Raw genomic sequence first — 20,955 nt, 5'->3', positions numbered from 1 at the left:
AGAGGCATTTAAGTTGGGCCCCCGATGAAGCTGTCCTACTGGCTGGAGTTCCTTTGTGCTGCTCTTCAAGCGCTCTCCTGCTGATCTGTGATCCTTCTCCAGGCTCTGGGCATCTATTGCTGGCCCTGGCATCAAACTGGTAGGAGTGGGATGGACTGAGGTTCCCCTCCCCTGGCATCTCTAGTTTAAAGCCCTCTTCACCAGCTTGGCAAGCCTATGACTGAAGATGCTCTTCCCCTTCTCTCACAGATGGACCCCGTCAGCCCCCAGTAGACCAGGTTTCTCAAAACGAGTCCCATGGTCTAAGTAACCAAACCCCTGGCTGTGGCACCAGTCCCGTAACCATTTGTTGACTCGCCAGATTCGACTGGCCCTTTCAAACCCCTTCCCTTTGAGTGGGAGGATTGATGAAAAAACTACCTGCGGTTCTGAGTCCCTTACCGGGGCTCCCAGGGCTCTGTAGTCCTTCTTGACAGTCCTCAGACTGCTCCTGGCTGTGTCACTGGTGTCCAATTATAGGTAAATAATTAAAAAAAAAAAATTCAATAAACATTTACGTCTTACCTTCTCAAATGTGTATTTTTCTTCTTAATTACCTTTGTTATTGTTAGCTGAAATGCATGTGAGTCAGATAAAGGATGTTATCTCTTACAGCCTGACTTAACAAGGTCAATCAGTTTTCATTTAACCTCCAGGCTAACAGAGAAAACAAAGTAGTATAGTTTTCCCCCACACATTGTAATTACAATAGGCACAAAATGATGGAGCAGAGTTTCAAGTTGGCCATGTCATTCATTCTTCGTTCTTCACTGGACAAAACTAGACTTCTCAGAAGCCTGTATTTTCTGTCAAAAGTATTTCAGGACATGCACTGGTTTTCACTCTCACTAGTTTTTACTCTTTATTGCTTCCCTTCGTAATGTCTTATTAATTTACCAAATGTGTGGGATACAAATGTTTCTACCTATTAATACTATTTAAAAATTCATGAGTTGGAATGCTTTCTATTTAAGCACCAAAGACAGAAAGCCATCGTAGCCAATATCTACATACTTTTTAAAGCTTGGTCTCTTTTACAGTAGGGAAAATACTAAGACAGCCAGAAAGAGGAAGGTCAAAGTCAAATTTCTCGGTGAGACCCACGAGCAGGCTGTAGACAGAATTTATCTTGCTTCTAATAAGGATATAAAGACTGTAAGCACACCAATTTCTGATATTCGTATTCCTTAGAGCATCTAAAGTTTTGCTTCTTGGTTTGCTTAGAGCTAAGAGTCTCAAGAAGGCTGACCAACTTAGGTTATATCTCATACTCAAATTTAGTTGGTGTTAAGCTAGAGAACCTGGCTGCAGAGAGGGATTCCTGAGTGTCCATGCCAAATTAAATACCTATCTTTGCTTGTGTTTGTGTAAAACACCTGAGGCAAGCTAAGATTATCTTTCTGCTTTGTTTTGTTTATTTCTATATAGCTTTGAAACCCCTCATACATTTCTTGCTTCCCAGAATATCTGTCATTCCATCAAATTTCAATGAAGTGTTTTCACATTACTGTACTTCTTTCACAGAATGTATGAATATCCAAATATAAGCATGTGTGTATGTGTATACATACACTTACTTTTTTCTGTTATATCTCTTGAATGATACACATTTATTTTTAAATTCAAATATTCCTAAAAAACCTCAGCTTTACTTTAATAAGCCTTTTGTTCCTTGGTTTTTAATTGCAAGTTCTCTCTGCTCAAAATATCTACTGTTCATTGTTATTTATTTGCAAGAGCTGAGTTTTGTAAATAACATGGACCACAACTTCGAATAGTTTAAATTGAACTAACTGCATGTCTGCAGAACACCACAACTTCGAATAGTTTAAATTGAACTAACTGCATGTGAGTCTGCAGAACCAGACTGGTATTTTTTCTGTCCTAAGTGGATTGCTCTTACAATTGTTAAAATATATTTCTGTCTTGCAAAGACCACACACAAATATTTTAAATATTTGTTTCCACAGAGGCTTTTTGGTTCCTTATCAGTGACTTCATAATCTTCAGATGAGCAGGTGTGCCAGTTGTGTACCCTGTAAACAGATCCATTCACCTAATGAAACTACATTTTGGAGTTTGTGTAACTAGAGGGTTGCCATTTTTTTATTTAAAATGCAGTTAGCAAAGACTAGTCACAGATGGGCTAAGCAGTTGTCTATGCTTTAGAGAACTGTTAGTTTCTGACTTGCCAAAGGCATAACATCTAAATGCACTGTTTACTCCAATCTACGCTAGTTAAGATTAAGATTACATTTCTTTTCAGGTTTGATTTAATTTAAAAGTTACACTGAAGTTCATTATTGGGCATCACTTTATATAATGCTATAAAGTGTTTAAATTACTATTAAAATTACAGATTTTTGTCCATAGGATATTTCTAAATAGCTTGTGGAACAATCAAAATATGAGAACTGTAATTCTTGTAAATCAGTGGGAAAAATCAGGCCCTTTGGAGCACCTTAAAGGAAAGTAAATGTTATTTTATGTTAATAAAGTAGTACCAGATTTCTGACTTCAGTAGAAGTGTGCTTGCCTACCAAAAGAGAGGAGAGAAGGACAAATAAATTTGCTCCTGCTCTTAATTGCAAACTTTCCTGAGCTTTGCTTTGCTTTGCATAGGGATTTCCTTGCACTGCAGCAATCTCCAGCCTCCATGCCCTTACACTACAGCTGTCTGCTCCATTAAGAAGCATCCCAGCTGTGTGCCAGGAAGTACACAGCAGATGGAGGGAGCAGACAAGGATCAGACACAGAGATTTCGAGTAAGGACACAGACAGATGATTGCACGTAATTCAGCTAGCAGGTTTGAAGCCATCCCCGCTTCTAAAACAACTAACACTGCACAGCCATGCCCCTGATCCATTACAATGGCTACCAAAAATACCTTTAAAGCGTTCTCCAATCATTTGGAGTTGTCTGCCACTCTCTTAGTTGGCCAGTGCTAAAGTTACAGAAACAAGAGAAAAAGGCAGTCTTTTAGTTCAAAGTCTGAAGCAGAACTGTCAGCCAAAAGACCATCCTCCCCACGCGAGAACAGCTTTCTAACACCAGGTTTCTTCCAGTCAGAGTGGATGACTTTGGGTTAGAGGGTCTGGCTCCAACTCCCCACCCTTCTGACCCAGTGGCTCCTGACGGGAATAGGACAGCCAGCCTGAGCTTGCAGCCTTTGCAACCCCTCATAGCTTGAGGCCCTGTGAAGTGCTGAAATACAGGATACTCTGGCACATGAAACCTCCCAAAATGCCAAAGCAAAACACATTAAAAAAAAAAGTATTTCAATGACAATTGTTTGAGCCTGGGGAAAAACATTTTACAATACTTAATATAGTTATTAGAATAGGTTACATGAAAGCTTAACAACTAGAAGTTGAATTAAATATTTAGAAAAAAGAGCTGCCATCCATTTGACCAAAATATTAGTGAAAATATTCGAAGCAAACACAAAAGAAATCTCAACAAATACATACTGTGAAAGTCTACTGGTCAATATCAATAATTGTTACATCAAGCTGTTAATCAGCTTAGATGTCACACAAAAAGTTATTTTGGGTTTTTGGTACCTCCTTTAATTGTCTGAAGCAACAAAGAAGGAAACAGCCTAAATTAATTTGCTCTTAAAGAACGTCATCTGATGAGACATTCCTTTTAAATAATACTGCCATTACGTTTCTCTTATGTAACTTTCAGAAACATATCAAGTAGGTTTTTGTAAAGTGTTTTGGAATTTACAAGGAAGACTTAAGCTTTTGATAGCTCTGAAATCTCACTAACTCTTCTGTCAAGTATTTGCCCCAGCTGTAGATGCCTTGCAAAAGCACTGCATTTAAAATTCTCCTTTAGAAGTGGACTTATTAGGGAAGTATTAGATGGCCTAATAGGTCCTTTTGCATCTCTCTTAACTTTTACAAATTTAAGTCCAGGACCCTAAAACCAAAATTAACATAATCTGGAAAGAAATAAGGAATTCAGCACAATTCTGAAATGATGGGAGGAATCAGAAAATGATAGAAGTGTGCAGCTGTGTACCTCTGGAGAAAAATAGCAATTGAATGAAGATTTTGGAAGCTTGGACCATTGAAAATGATGATCCCATTCCTAAATGAGAGTAAATTATGGAAAGCAAATTACTTGTTTGTTAATTGTGGAGAATATATTCTGCATCTCCATGTTAATAAAGATGGTTTGGAGACATATTAAAAAAATCCATTAGTATTAAAACACATTACTTTAATTGAGCAAACATCACTGTTTTTTTTACACAACTCGGGAAAAGCCACTGCACCTACACTTCCAAAGAGTTAAGAGTAAGAAAAATTTGATTGCCCTATATTGTTAATTAAAGAGGAGAAGTTTTGAAATAGATTCCTTGTAGTAAATTTCAGAATTTGGAGGCAAAAGAGGTTAAAAAAATCAGCTAATAAAGCTAAAAATAAAAGATTGCACTTGCAGTAGAAAAATGCAACAGCATTAGAGTGAAGCTGCTTTTAAGAAATAATGCATGTTTAAATAGAAATATAGGACTCAGCATATATGCATGACCAGCTAAAATACTTGCAACCTTAAAAAATATTCACAAAAAAAATTAAAAAGAACTGACCACACACTAATAGGCAGTTGAGCATTAAATTACACCAGGATTTGCAAAAAAATGGATGGTCTACAGTGCACATTCAAATTATATATAAACTATTCTAGAATACAAGAGAATTTTGGAAAAACTTTTACTCAGAGATCTTTAGACATTTAGTGCTGACACCAATGGAAATATACAAGCTGCTCTGTCGTCAACTAGCTCTTGAATTATCTCAGTTTACACACAGTTTAGGTATCCCAAACAGCAGAGGCAGGGTCAAGACATGAGCAAGGTAAACCTCAGCAGCCAGCTCAACTTAAACTTTATGTTTGTAAATCAAAACTTATTTTAAGTAATAGTTAATGTTTCTGTCTTCTCTGAAGATGTTTCCTAAATGAAAATAAATCTAAGGGATATTTTTATTCTGCTCAGCTGAAATTTGTTTTTCCACTGAGGAAAAAAATGAAAGTTTCACTCCACAGCAACAGATCTGGAGGAATTATGTGGAAGTTTCCCTCTTCTGTTACTTCCCATCCCATCCTGTCTTACTCTTGCAGGTTATAATTATCTCTGGGTAGTTATCACCTGGAGTTTGCAATCCCCTGCAAGGGGTCCTCGGTGGAAAAGCAGTAGGTGGAAAAAAATGTTTTCCTCCTGGTGCTTTCCTCTTAGCTCATCTCACCTTTGGTCAAAGAAATCTTCACCCAACAGCTGGACCATGACAGCTCTGTCATTGTCATTTCTGGTTATACAACCCAAAACGGTCATCCTTTGTCTTACTATATGTGTTTTTCCACACATCAACTTCCCAATGTATTTATATATTGTGAACACACCATAAAGCATGTGTTCTAATAGTTTTGGAGACCTTCTAGCAGATGTTGATAGACAAGAAAATAATATAATTTGGCTTTAAAGTAAGCTAAGTGGGGCTGCCCAAGTACAGGGTTTAGACTGGAAAAACAAGCAATGTCTCAGCAGAACAGCAGAGGGAAACAGAGAGACAGTTCTAAGTACAGTATTAAACACTAATAATTGGTAGTGACAAAGAGGTTTGGTGGGTTATGTGAACTGATAAGTTTAAACTCATCACATTTATAATATAAATAATTGAAAGCTTGGGTACGTAGACTGACAGGCAGAAAGGGAGTTATGCAAATGAGAACTATAATTTATTAGAATAAAGAAACCTTTAGCTTACTGCGTGCCTTTGCATGATTCTTCTTCGTGACTCAACTTCAGTGTTCTAAGAATATGAGTGTGTGACATTTCCTTGCACTATCAGGTACTGAAAGTGTGGGAAAAGTTGTCTTCTAGAATCCTTAGCTTTCTGGAGCTCATAAATGAATTTTTAAAAACAAATTTCAAAGCCATGTGATTCACTTAAGCTCTCAAAATAAAGAGAGAAATATTTCCTAATATTATATTAGGAAATTGTTTCCTAATATAAATATTAGGAATTTCCTAAAAATTTCCTAAATATTTTCTAAAGTTTTGCCAGAGCTAGTTAGATGAAGTTTATTTTTACTCCAGTTTCTCCCTAAACATCTGTCCCAGGACAGTACTATCCACCTAAATAAAAAAGTTATTTTCTCATGGTCACATATATGAGAGTCAGTTGAGGATACACAACAGGCGAGGGGCCTTCTGTACTAAAGCTTTCTATAGGAAGAAGGGTAATTTGGAACTTGAAACCTGAAACGCCTTTTCCCAGTACTATCCACCTAAATAAAAAAGTTATTTTCTCATGGTCACATATATGAGAGTCAGTTGAGGATACACAACAGGCAAGAGGCCTTCTGTACTAAAGCTTTCTATAGGAAGAAGGGTAATTTGGAACTTGAAACCTGAAAGACGCCTTTTCCCACTACTATTTTCTATTGATTTTAACTACCTCATTTAATAAAATTTAGGAACTACATGCTTACAGTAATTTCTTTTTTACTAAACATTTTTAGGAAATGCCTTGCCCTTTCTTCAGTCCTTTGTACCACAAAAGATGACTGGCATTTTTTTTTCTAAAGCCAAATGTGTTTTCCAAGCCATGCTCATGTCAAAGGCTTTTATTGATAGAATATGACATATTTACAACTGACATAAAGGACTTTTGAGGTCTTAGTATGCTATAACAAGGTAATGAAATATTCCCGCATGTAAAAAATATGAAGGTCTTAAGTGTATATACCTGGGTATACATGCATATACATATATGCACATATGTACGTGTGTGCCCATGTATGTAGAAGATAATGTATATACTTCACAATAAAGACAGGATGCTGACAAACCTAAATAAAGTGATATTAATACACAGACATAAAAGAAGAGGAGAAATCATTATCTTCAATTAACTATGCTGAACTAGATATACATATGGTAACTATTACTGCTGGGTTTATGAAACTGTTGAATCTCTCTTGTAAATTAAAAGAAACTTGATCTTCAGTGGAGATTTTATAGTTCTCAGACTTTTCTCAGGTAATTTATATGGTTTCACTACCTGCAGTGAAGATCGTACTCCCCAGAATGTTTCACCCAACAGTCCTTGATCTCTGGATTTCATACTCCACTGTCAGTTCAGTGTTGATTTCAATACCGATACCATTCTCAATTCCATTCATTCTGCTGCAGTCCAGTCTGTCATATTTCAGTCGCAATGACTGAGAACATAGTAACGGATGTTTGTGCAACACAGATGCTAACTATACCATAAAAGTGCTGTAACCAAAAATTTAGGACAGTTCTTTGGTTAACATTTTTCTCTTTGGCTGACATGGTAGATCTTTCCTATAGTATCCCAAGTTCTTTAAATCAATACTCAATTAATTAAATCCATCCTAAACACTACAGAATGCCCAACCTTTGTGAACGTGCTACATGCTGTGTGTGTGCATGCGCACATGTGTGTGTAACATTCCAGTCAGAAGAATGAAGAATCCATTACAATTAAGTCTGTCAAGACGGAGCAGGGTGAACAATCTCCATTTCAAATTTTATCCACATAAATTCATACGTGGCATATTAATTGTACATATTCTTTTTCTGTATTTGAAACGTTTCTCTAGACTTCATGACCTAAAACTGTCTTCCTAAATTTAGCTGGAAGAACTGCAAAAGTAAATGATAATGTATGTGTCACAATATTAAACACAAGCATCCTTTTAAGTGCAAATTTTTGGTTGGTGTGCATTCAAACATTAAAAAATATGAAAATAAATTACCATGCTGTGACAGATTCTATCTTCCTATCAGTCAAAATATGGTATGTGATTTTTCTACACAGCACGAGTCCTGTCTGCAATTAGTGGAGACTAGCTGGCACAAGAGAATTGCAAACAGAACTGACAACTTGTGCTGACCTCTAGGAATTACACTGTTGTTGAACAGCCATGCAGTGACAGCTTCTAAAATGCTCCTTGAAAAAATTCAATAAAGAGCAAAAAAAGAAATATCAACATCCATGCGGGGATAAAGAGCTTACAAGATTTGTTCTTAGTTGATTCTCCTTGAATCTTTTACATGTCTAAAAGAATAAATAGTATGAACAGGCGTCCAATTCTCTGGTTTCTAATCCTAGAAGAAACTTAGGCACTTAAAGGTATTTACAGTGATGAGAAGTGACTGTGTTACCACAGAGAAGCATGCCAACATTTGCCAGTAGAGCCCTGATAACTGACTTTGTATATGCTATTTTCCTGTCCAGTTAACAAGAAAAACACATTAGCTTAAGTCAAGAGTACTTAAACTTTCTGACTAGGCAGAAATTTTCTTATACAGGTAGTGGAGTGTTGTACATGATGCCACATCAAACCCCTATGCTGGACCTACTGTGTCTGTAGTAAACCTCATTCATTTGGGAGGGAAAGGGGGGAGTTAAGCAATTCATAAAGCCCATTTTTCCTAGGGGTACACTGGAAATGGGAAGAAGGTGTGATGGGGGCCAAATGATTGTTTTCATGAATCTTATCTTGCCTGAGGGCTGGAAATCATTTCATTTCCCTCCCAATCTCAAACTGGCTTTGTGGTGAAAGACAAACTTGTTATGCTGAAGTAATTCAATTTTTTGCAAAGGTACCTTAAATCGACCATTTAGGTGTCACTTAGATTCTCAAAAAAAACCACTTGAAAGCCACTTTAATGTCATTTTCTAATATTTGTGAAAGTCATTATGACCTCATGTCATACCATTGCAAATAAGATACAGCCCCAGAAAAGTTGTCTCAAAGAGAGAATACAATCACTGCAGGTTCCCTGTCCTGTAGGTGGTGTTCAGACGTGTCAGACATACAAGGCCTATAGAGAAAAGTGGGCATAAATGGAGTGTTTTCTGACACTTACATTCAAGGTAAATCCAAATCTCCTCGTCAAATCAGCAAGATTTGGATTTGGAGCTCAGTTTCTGACCAAAGGGTTGCAATCTATTTTGAAGACAAAGGTTATTTGCAGGCTCTTTCATACTGTTTCCAAAATTGGGAATAGATAATTAAATTCCATAAATAAATGCCTGGTATTTATCTTGAGCAGATGAAGATACTCGTTGGAGATACCTGACACTGATATCTTAGAATATTACCAAGAACCAAAGTTTGAATCTGAAATGTGTGACAGCTACAGATGTTTTCAGCCTCACTTCCTCTACAAAGGAAGGAGCATCTAGCACCTTGCAGCACAAGGCCCCCAGGAGTTTTACATCAAAACATTGGCAAAAAATAATATTGCTCTAAAATCCCTGAGGGAAAAAGGGGAAAAATCATTGCATGAGAAGGACAGAACTACTCACTCACACCAAATCGTAAGAACACCAAAACAAGACACCTAGAAAACCAGAATCAGCACTAGAAGAAGAATTTTGTTACCAACCTTCCTTTCATCAGTGGTTCTTTCTGTGTTCAGACCTGAGAACTAAGTTGCCATCTGGCCCCAAATACTCTAGTCTTCCTAAGAGCCAGAGCAACAAGAATTCAATGGCTACACCTCAGGGTAGCTAAATTCTTGGCAGATTAACTAAATACTCTTCAGAAAAAGTAAGCATAATTTTAGATCATGATGGAAGGTAAAGACTGGCAAACCTTTGTTGCTGGAGAGACAGATTTGCATCCGGTCAGGAGTTCTGCAGAATTATAACTGTGTATGTTTGTGTCGGTACGTCTTTTAAAGAGTCCAGTTCACTGAAGTACAGGTGAAATGGTAAATTCACAGCATGATCTGGCTTTGGACAGGACACTTATGAGACTGATACAGCCTGGAAACATGTTCACTGGTGGCCAAATGTCAATTCTAGCTTTGAATGTTCCCCAAGATTTGCAACTCATAATAAAGTCTAAGTTAACTTAGAGGAGAAAATCTCTCTTGGAAATCAGCACACTTTCTGAACCCTTCCTTGAGATAACTTATGTGATGGTACTTCTTGCCAGACATCAGAATTTGATGTCCAGAAGAACCTGGATCATAATCATAGAAGGCATTCCAGGTCCAAACTGTGAAATCTAAAGGCTCCATTCAGCTGCAGTCTAGTCTCTAGACAAAAGGGTCTCCATTTCAAGCTAACACTTGAATTTGAAGTAAGTTTTCAAATATTTGAATTTGACCAAACTCTCAGTTTGAAACATCAAAATTCCCTAGGCATCTATATGTTTGATTACCGAGCATTCCTTATGTACTTGGCTTGATAGGAACAAAGGACACAGACTTTTCCCCCATGAAAAGGTACTTCGGGATTCATAAAATAAGTATTCGTTGATCTGTCTCACCTGCAAGACTCGTCACAACAGATGTTCTCAGAGCTTATGTATGAAATCAGGCTCCACAGAAAAAAAAAAAAGAAGGCAAAAAAAAAAGCCAAGTGCACTAATAACCCTTTTTATGTCAAAGGGTGAGTTGCCAGAGTATTCACTGGGGGAAATATCTAAAATAAAACCTTGGTTACTAACCCAAACTATTATGGAAAATCATACCTGGAGCGCATTGAACTTAGTCATATAGAAGTGTGCCAACCACCAAAATACATTTTCACCGAAAATCCTATTGCTTGTGCTCCTTGTTATACAGGCAGATCAGATACTTAATGGTATTTGTCCCACATATACAGTGGGAAAAATACAAAAATAGTTTTATTTTTGCTTTGTTTTTCCCTTCTATCTGCAAGCAAAGGCTGCTAACATTTTGTATTTTATTTATTTTTATTCATTGTTGTTTCTGTAAGCAGCCTCACCGTTTTTGCCTTGACTGTAGAAAAAGTGATGTTGTTTCAAAGTACCAAAATAAAGAAAGCGTCTGTCAGCACGCTGAACTTACATCTGCTTACGTAAGTATATATGTCCCTTCTGAACTCAGCACTCTGTAGGGAACCTAATGCTAACATATAAACATGCCTTTTCAATTAATTTGTCATGTATGCCTCTGCATAGAGAAATAAAGAAATATTTCAAAATGAGGATATCCCCATCTGGTCCAACAGCTTTCTGTGACAGTGGCTAGTACTAGATGCCTTGGAGGCACACGCTGAATCTCCTGACAATCCAGAATTACTATGCTGCTAGGCACAGGTTTTCAAACCTAGGTAGCTATTGAAAAATGACATCTCACACACACACACACAAAATAAATAATGATGAGTACAAAAAAACCACCTTTGATTTAACTCCTCTTTGAAATAGAATTAGAAGTAAATTCCTGACTTTAACCTCTTTATCATTCCCTAGGCATCTTCTTTATCTACCATACTTTGTTACTGAAGCTGGGTAATCAGTGTGAACACTACAGTCATGAGAAATCACTGAATATCAAATGACTAACAGTTTGGTCTGAGAGATATATTCTTCACAAACAATATTACAAATGTTTTAATTGAAAATATTGACCGAATACTTATGCATAATGTCACCTATTTCAAGCAGGTGGTAAGAAGAGGACTGAACTCACAATAAATTGATGGTAATTAAGAGTCTGAGCTATGCACTATGACCCTTTCCTTAAAAAGTTTTAGTAAGCTTTAATCAATCAATAAAGGACAAATCCATTCTCTAACATGGCACTCGGAGAACAAAAATGAAAGAGAAGTTTTAAACATTCCAAGACCACATTGTCCAAATCAGAGGTTCATGAAGAAGAGAACAACTGAGTAATCAGAACTACCCTGAATAAGAAGACAAGTCAATGGAAAAAAACAAAGAGCCTTAAACTTGGCCAAACCTCTGATTAATTTGAGATCAATTTCATATCAATTGCACACAAAACTGCTAAGTAAAACTGCACAGAAAATATCTCTGTCAGAAAAGTTTCTCAATTACAACTGATGTTGTATAGCTGCAGAAGAAACCTGCTAAAAAGATGTCAAAATATCCATAGACCTTCAGCTGGAGACTTTAAAGAATTCTTTCACAGGGAGAAGAGATGCAGAGTTAATATATTTCAAAAAGGTAACAATATAATATTAACAATATTATTAGAACTAAAAATAGCTAAGATAGAAACCAAGACTGAACTTCAGAAGATCAAAACTCATCTTTAAACCAAATCAGCTCCCCTTAATCCTGAATATTCAGAGGAAATATTCAGGAGTGGTATATGGTGTATGCCATCCTGCTTATACCTATGCCACTGACACAGAGCTCTTAAGAAATCATGGTGGCAGTGGGTAACTTTATTTAGAGCTCTCCAGTTCTCTTCTTGCAGCCTCTTTCTTCACAGGCAGAGGTCTTACAACAGTGCTCTTGTGCCAGCAAGGATTGTGACTGGCTTTCACTACCCTCATGGTGCAAATGGACTGGAACTAACCCAAGAACTGGAATGAAATGTTAAAATTAAGGGGGTGAACTGAAGGGAAAATATTTCTAATTTATTACCCCATCCTCAGCAAAAGTTTAAGTCTCTTGTTTTTAACTGCACCATACATAAAATGGCAGAATTCCATAAGCAAGAGACGGTTTAATTAACCATGTTGACTTAGCAGACAAAATGTAAAATCTCATTACTTTGATTTCTTAATAGTCTGGCAAGGTTCTCATAGCTTCCAAAAAGCAAGAGGCATTAAAAGCTTTACAGGTTACCCAGCTCTTATATATTCCAGAAGGCAAATCAGATAGATATCAATGTCTTTAAAAGTCATACGAAGAAGGAAACATAATGAGTGAAGCAGTCCACAGAATACCTCAGTATAAAATTAAAATCACAGAAAAATCACTTGTAGCAAGAAATGCATTTTGTGCAAATAAGAAAGAAATAGTTGTTCCAAAAAAAATGAATCACGTTAGTAGCATTAAAACTGGGCCATCTGGAGTTGAGTGCTGCGTTGTCCTCCCAACCACTTGCTTGAGGCTTATAAACATCATAATCATAAAAGCATGCTTCTAGAGGGAATAGAAACTGCCCCAGGTAACCATGCCGCTGTTAAACCAAAATGATTTAGACCTCAAAAGTAAATAGGCCACAGCTATTACAAGCTAAAGAAATTAGGATAAGATAAGGTAAAACCAGAAAGGTAACAGCTTCAACAATTTGCAAATGAAGAGCAATGCATGCACTCCTGCGGAGATTTTCAAGGACACGGAAAGAAATTTGTGACCTGTAACAACATTGTGCTTCTGTTCGCATTGTAGCAGGTACCATTTTGCAGGACTGACAGCAATATGCTAGTTCTCATTCCTGAGCCATGAGAAGATATAACTACCAGCTTTTTTTCTAGAATTAGGCCTCCATTAAGTAGTTTCTTACTGCAAACAGTGAAAATAATCTTGGAGAATCCCAAGGATGGCAAACAAACAGAAGAGATATTCCAGTTACAGCAAGGCAGGTGGGTAACATATTTCCCTACAGGCTAGTATATTTTGACAGTTTTGCTCTCAAATCTCATCCCAAGTCTGATCTGCTACTCACTAATTGCCTGTCATCTTGCTTAGCCCCGTGTGTTCCCTTTCTCAAAATCTGTTTACTGCTTCCCTTTTTTGCTATTTTAGAATAGTCTGTTCTGTGTTCAGAGTGAGCAGGATACTTTTGTGCACTGCAAGAAGGCAAGTAAGATTCAGGCAAGACACTAGAAAAAAATTCCAGGAGTAAAAATAGTGAAGCACTGATATAAAAGCGAGGATAAAGCAAGGTCTACTTAAAGCGTTAGAGGTTTTGTTCTGTTAAACCACAATGAACTACAAGTGGAAATCAAGCATAATTTTATTGAACTCAGCTAGTTTAGAAGTGTTATATATCTGTAAGGATAATTCAGCCCTAATTTGGGCAAGGTGTTATCTTAATATGCTTTTAATATACCAGGAGAATATTACCATTGCCAAAATTACTCATGCCATCAGCACTAAGGGAAAAGCCACTTCTTATATTCAGCGTATGGTCCAGTTAATTGACAGAACTCAATCACCCCCAAGGACATACTTGCTACTGATGTATTAGCTGTGTTTTGAGACTCCAGTCCTAGAGGCAGTAATGGAAACATCTGACACATCTGGGTACCAACATCTATGAGACTGAAAGGAAATACTTTGCAGATGTGGAAATAACCCAGAAAATCACTGCCTACAGATCTTCTGCGTAGTATTCTCATCTATTTTAAGCTATAACAGTGGGAAAAACAAGGGGGGAAAAGTGTTCCTGGGAAGCAAGAAATATTTTCTGGACAGTATTTTCTTTTTAAAAGAAAATATACTGTCCATGTTATCATAACAATTTCAGGGGACAAAATCCCCTATTTTCCCCAAGAATAGAATAAAGGCCCGATGCACATATACCTTGTTCCAGATATACACTTGTGTATCTCCTTTGATACATGTGCATTTTTCTATAAACAAATTAATGGTCAGCTTATTCAGGACCGAAATAGGCAAACACAGCAGATTATTTATCTTTTAACCTAGTTACAGAAGAGCCTTGGTTAGGAGTAAGTGCTTATTTAGAGGTCCACAGTTGTTTAAGCCTTGTCATCACTACTCATTGCTGGACTAAACAGGCAATTAATTTTTACTTAAACCATCAGGTTAGTTTGATATTTATCAGCATGGAACAGATTTGAACTGATAACACAACCTTGCAGGAGAAGCATGAATCTGTTCTACAAAATATGATGGAAGGCTAAATAAATAAAATGAGAGTTTGACACTTTTTAATGCTAAACTAAAACTGCAATGTTTCCAGATATTGGAATCCTGCCAGAAGAGCTCAGTACGTCACCTGCAAGGCAGGCAATTCCAGTGCAGTTATTGCTCTGCTTAACCGAAAGTAAGACTGTGAACACGGATTTATTACATCCCAAATATGCATTCATATCATTGACAGCCAGTCTGAGAAATGCCTTCCTGAGCTCAAGAAGATTGGTCTGACCAAGTTCTCTAGCAGCCTTAAAAAATACTGTGTACTCTTTCAGCCACACAGACTTCTTCCTATTTTCTTAGCTTTTTCTCCTACTTAATTTTCTAAATGCTCTTTTCCAACTAAGTCAATCCAGATGTTCTATCTTGTCCATTTTTGGCATACAAGTCACAGCTCTAGTCCTTCAACTGACCCAAAGAAATTTCGGGAAGCATTTGCTAACTAGACAAGTTGACTGCAGAAAAAAGTTATCTAAAAAGTGACTCTACAAGTAGAAACAAAAGAAGTTTATTCTTAGGAGAAAATAGTCTTACCATGTACAACAATATAGATAAAGCATGATTAATGATGATCTTCCTATACAGATGTGTAAATGGTGTGATATCCATATAATGCCGTCAGCCTTGAAAATGAGAAACAAACTTAATAAATGTTAAATAAAAAAAGAAACAATCAAAATGCCTGTTTTCATACACCTGTGTATAGCAATTAAATTAGCCAACATACAATCAGCAATTCTGGAATTTTCACAGCTTTACTTATAAAAACTTTGCAAAATAGAATGTGTTTGGAAATATAGTTCAGATATAGCTTACTAACTTTACAAACATTGATAATACCAGAATTATTCTTTGTATGCCCTCTATCACTACAAATCTTTCAAACTACTGAATGCAGTTATCAAGATGAACATTGGTACAATTGGAGAACCTGGATTACTTACTCTCCAGGGAGAGTTTTGTCCCAAACTACCTCACTACTCAGTGAGGGTGCATGCTAGATTATTACATGAGGACTGTATTCCATTAAAGCTTGAGGTCTATTTGTAACTATAACACTAACTTCTAAAATGATGATTTGATCTCTCTTCTTCAAGGTCTGGGCTTTGTTTTGGTCTTGGGTTTTTGGGGTTTTTTTAAATGGAGCAGGATACTTCTGCATCCTACCAGCGGAGAGTTAATTACTTGATCTTTTTAAACACTTAGATGCTGGTGTCTAGAATGAATTGCTAGATACCATCAAAGAATGCAAAGGGGAATGTTAAATATCATTATAGAAAATGAGTATGCCTGGGGTAGAGGAAAGTAGACATAAGCAAAGCTCTTTTTGCCATACAAAGCTTATGGTGTTTTTCACTGTGCTCGTGGAAACACGGGAGACGCTTCTGACACCTGTTGCTACAGAATGAGTATGGGCAAGGGCAGAACCTTGAAAAGCTCAGCTTGATTTCTCAGCTGGGTAAATTAGCCAAAACAGAGTGTTGCACTCGGGTAACTATACTGTTTTCAGGACCTGAGCTAATTCTGATATTACAGGTAATTCTACATTCTGCTGCATTACAATATAATATTTGATATCATATCTGAAAAATCAGGATAATGGGATTACTGACATGCCTAACTTTAGACATACTTGTTCAATTGTATCCTCATTCATAAGCCATACAATTATCATTATCAGTGGCCTGTTTAATAGAACATTTGCCATAACTAAAAATGAATATACTGTGTTTGCATTCTGGCTATATCAGTAAACACCTGAAATTTACAGCTCATGGAATAAAAAATATAAATGCCTGGGAACAGAAGCTATTTGCAGAGAAGACCTGAGTTCCAAAGTGTGTTGTCTCACTTCTTGCATTCTATCTTATGGTTTCAATCTCCTCATACAGAATTTTAAATCAAAAGTAAACACATAGAAGGCAGTGGAAGAATGCTAGAGGAAAACCAAAGCAAGTAAAAAGAGAATTCAGGATCGTCAGTCTGACCTTAACAACACCATAAGCACTTCTTTTTATATCTCAGGGAAAAAATAGCAGAGGCCATTAGGGATTCAGCCCTGTTCTAATACAAATGGAACTCTAGCACATCAATACAGCGAGAAAAAGGAGAGTTAGAAAATAAGGATTGAAGAAACATTATTTTTCCTCTTTTGCTTCTAGAAAAATATTTAAGAAAATATGGTTTCCATTACGTCTATATACTGATTTTGACATGCGCACAATGGGCAAATAATAGAAAAAATTTAATTGTTAATTTATTTGATTAAAATTTGGGAAGAGTGTGGTGGGAACCCCTTTTTCCTGTTGATTCACATCATCTACGATTTCTTTTCTACCTGAGCCAAAGGAAGTAAAAGCTTCTGATCATGCACAGAAAGGTCACAAGATACATGGAACTGTCTGCCCAGCCAGAGTTTCCTGATTGTTTAAGGCAAGCAGGCAAGGTTTTAGCTTGAGGTGGGTAGGAAAAAACTCTCATTATGGAAATTGAAAGAATCTAAAATGGTCCTTCCTGGTTTTGATCAAACAGATATTGTTCAACATATTGACATGCAGGCAGAAATTTAGCCTTCCATACTAGGGATAAAAGTGTAAGATAAATGATCATCCTTTTCTCTGTCAGATTTCTCTCACTGCTTTGTAAAAACAAAATACAATTTTCTAAAGACACGTCCAGTATTTCATTTAGCATTATTTCACTATGACATCAAGAATGACTGATCCTATTGTTCTGTCGATCCTACTGTAATTGTTTGTATGCTTCTTTTTTTCAACAGTAAAGTTTGTTTCTTCCTCAGTCTTTTCAAAAGTAATTAATCTGCATTAAATATGTTTTAGTTGCATCTAACATTACTTATCCCCACAGCTCTATACTCATACTGCCAATTCTCACTTCACGTTTTTCAGGAAAACATCTATCTTTATGTCTTTGCTTCCCCGACTACCAAGGATGCAGTTTAGAAATCATATAAATTCTGGCCTTAGCTACAGATTCCAGAAAAGGAGTCTAAAAATAATTTGAGTCTTTATAAAACTGTGTTTTCTAAAGATAAGGGTGCTACACAATTAAATCTTGATCACTTAAATTAAAAAAAAAAAGGCATAAATTTGAGGAATGCATTGCTGTAAAATATAGGTATTTTTAAGTGGTGAAAGGATGCCTTATTTTATTCAGTTAGCAGACAGTGATTAATCATATAAGCAGAGTATATATTGCACATTAAACGTGGAGCACAGTCTACCTTTATCTAGAGTACGAGTACAAGATGCAAATTTATATCCATGCTTCAAAATCCCCCAAATCTCTATGCACTTCATTATGAAATATTAATATGCATAGCATGAACTGGCTGGCACTCTATGGCTCATTTGGAGGATGCTATTCCCTATATGACTGCTTGGAGAATGTATTTCTACAGAATGATTGTTGAGGGTGGCAGTGCTGCATAGACTAAAAGCACACAACAGTTTTCTGTTGCCTAGAATTTTGCTGAATTTTTGCAGTATCATTTCCCAGGTTATCACCTCTCAGGTTTGGTCTCTCCTTCTGGGGAATTTTAAAGAAAATTTCAGGGAGAACTGTTCCACCTTTTTCAAGAATGATGCTAGGGAAAAACAGGTAACTGCCAATTACCAAGAATATTCTATGTATGAACTTGAAGAGGTCTCAGACTTTAGGGAAAAAAAACCTACCGGGGGAAAAAAAAACCCAACCCTAACATCTGCCTCTTGCTGCCAAGTGAAATTGCACCAAGATTTGATCCAAACTGAACTCTCCAGAAATCACCAACAAATCTTATAGTAGAACATGCAAAGCCCTGCCTCTGACCCAGACAGTTTGCATACATTATTAACTAACTATGCTTCACAAAGCTGATCAGGAATTTGCTGCTTGCCTTTTATTACAAGTTTTTATTAGAAAAGTTACTGTCAAAACCTAAATGTGACAGGGTTGCCAGTTTCAGTGCACAGTCAAGAGAATGGCTTTTATAGATCCAGCATGAGATGGCTCACCATGATGCAAGAAAGACCACAGCTGACTCCCTGCTTCTCTTACAGAGCAGTCAGCATCATAATGGCTACTAAGCAAACTCATGATGAAAAAGACCCTGGTATAAATCCACGGCCACACTTCACATCTTGTCCCATTAAGACTATCTAAACACAGAGGAGAAAACCTCCGACAACAGATTTTATAAGGTATGTACAGTTTCAGAACAGATAACGTCAATCTGCCTCCAGAGCACTCACACATAACGTCAATCTGCCTCCAGAGCACTCACACGCTTTGCACCAGCCCTAATGCTCCGGTAGCTACGCAGTTAGTCTGGTCAGGAAACCCACCCTCGTTCTCAGGGAGCCAGATCAACTCCCCAGCCATTTACAACAGAAGGGGCTTTCACAGTTTGGTGCTCAGCTGGATCTGCTTCCTGACCAAGTGGACTGCAGTTGCCTGTGTGAAGGATGAGAGTGGGAACCAGGACCTCTCTGGTCTGGAGTTAAATGGACTTAATTTTCATTTTTTTTAAACAAGGTAAGTAGCTGAGAAATTGGAAAAATGTACATTTGGCAGAACCAGATATAGAACTCGGACTTCAGGTACTACATCCTTCACTCATATTTATACAATCCCTTTTAAATAGTCAGGTTGACATATCCGAGTTCTAGACTGAGAACTCCTGTGTTACAAGAAAGCACAGCACCTTCTAACTTGACTTCCAAGTGCAAAAAGCAACATACAAATTTTGAGCAGTCACATGATGACAAAAAGTAGCTTGTAGTATTCTCGATTGTTTGAAATTAAAAGATAACATTCTATTTGCAGAGTCAAGTATAAATCCAGAGTAGCCCTATATACTTCTTTTATTTTGATGGAAACCAGGATCCTGTCTGAAAGACTGTGATATCCGCCGACTACAAAATGAGAGTGCCAATATTATACGGTGTAGACAAAGGGGGAAAGAGGATCTCAGGGGAGCGTGCAGTTTGATGCTGGGGGGGCTGAGCTATTAGACCAGTCATGCTCTGACTGGTAGGGTCTGTTGCAAGAGACCCACTGCAGAGTGGCCCAGTGCGTGTAAAAGTCATAAAAAATATCATTAAAAATGTATTGCTTAATATCCCAAGAAGCTTTTCCAATACAGTATTCATTTGATTGACTGATATAGCAGATAAGCACACAGACAGCCTGAGGAGATCAGGCTGGCAATGGCATATGCATGATTACACCATCCATTTCTTCCAGTTATTTTTCCTCTGTGTTTATCGCACTTGTTTCTCATTTGTAAATGAATGGCAATATATTCCATCATTTTAAATTAGATTTGGTGAATTTTAGTACTCATGAATCTTGAAGACAAATTGCAGCAGCTGGAGCCACAGACTAAGAAAAATAATTCTTAATGGTCTTAAATTATCCTGTAAAAAAACCCGGAGATATCACTCCTGAGAACGGCTCCTGTGGAAACTGTCATAAAGAAAATGGGAGGAAGAATGAAACACTAACACACTTATTTCAAAGCACTGAAATTGAGTCTTAGTGGTTCTTCCCCATGCTGAAAGTGTGGATTTCAGCATTTGGTATTGCTGTGAACATCTAAACAATAGATTAACTTAACCTTATGGCTTCTTCGCTCTTGTGTACGTTTCTAATTATTGCACTGGAAAGCATAAGGAACAGTATTAGCTTTGCTTTCAAATCAAAAAGGAATTATTGTGAACATATGATGACTATTTTTAACAAAATTATTTTTCTCATTTCTTCCACTATTATGGAGATCCAGTAGAACTTCTACTTTAGGTATTATGTAAAGCTAAGCAAGGTTTTTCTTTACCAATAAAGTATTAAGATATCTAAGAATATATTTTTTTTTTTTTAAAGTTAATTACAATAATGACTGCATTTCTTCTGGAACTCTAATTTTGCTTGCTCTAACCTGAGAAAGCAAATAGAACAGGCTCATGAAAATTTGATTTTTTTTTTCTAGTTGGCCAGTAAAATGAAATAAACATTCTAGCTAATGAAATCTGAATTTCACCTAGACCTAAACACTCTAGAGATGCGAATCTTTTCTATAGGAAGATGTCTTTCTGCCAGCTAAAATGTCTGGAATATTTATTTACAGCTTCTCTACAATCTTTGCTTCTGGCCAAGAGTTTCCAGGTGCTGCTATTCTGGCAGACAAACAAAATCCACTTTTGAAAAACAGACTTGGAAACTCTAGCAGCAGGCAGCATCCCAATGGA

This window comes from Aptenodytes forsteri, unplaced genomic scaffold, assembly GCF_000699145.1.
Source record: "Aptenodytes forsteri isolate BGI_AS27 unplaced genomic scaffold, ASM69914v1 Scaffold8, whole genome shotgun sequence".
Lineage (NCBI taxonomy): Eukaryota > Metazoa > Chordata > Aves > Sphenisciformes > Spheniscidae > Aptenodytes > Aptenodytes forsteri.
Note: the sequence above shows the minus strand (reverse complement) of the source record.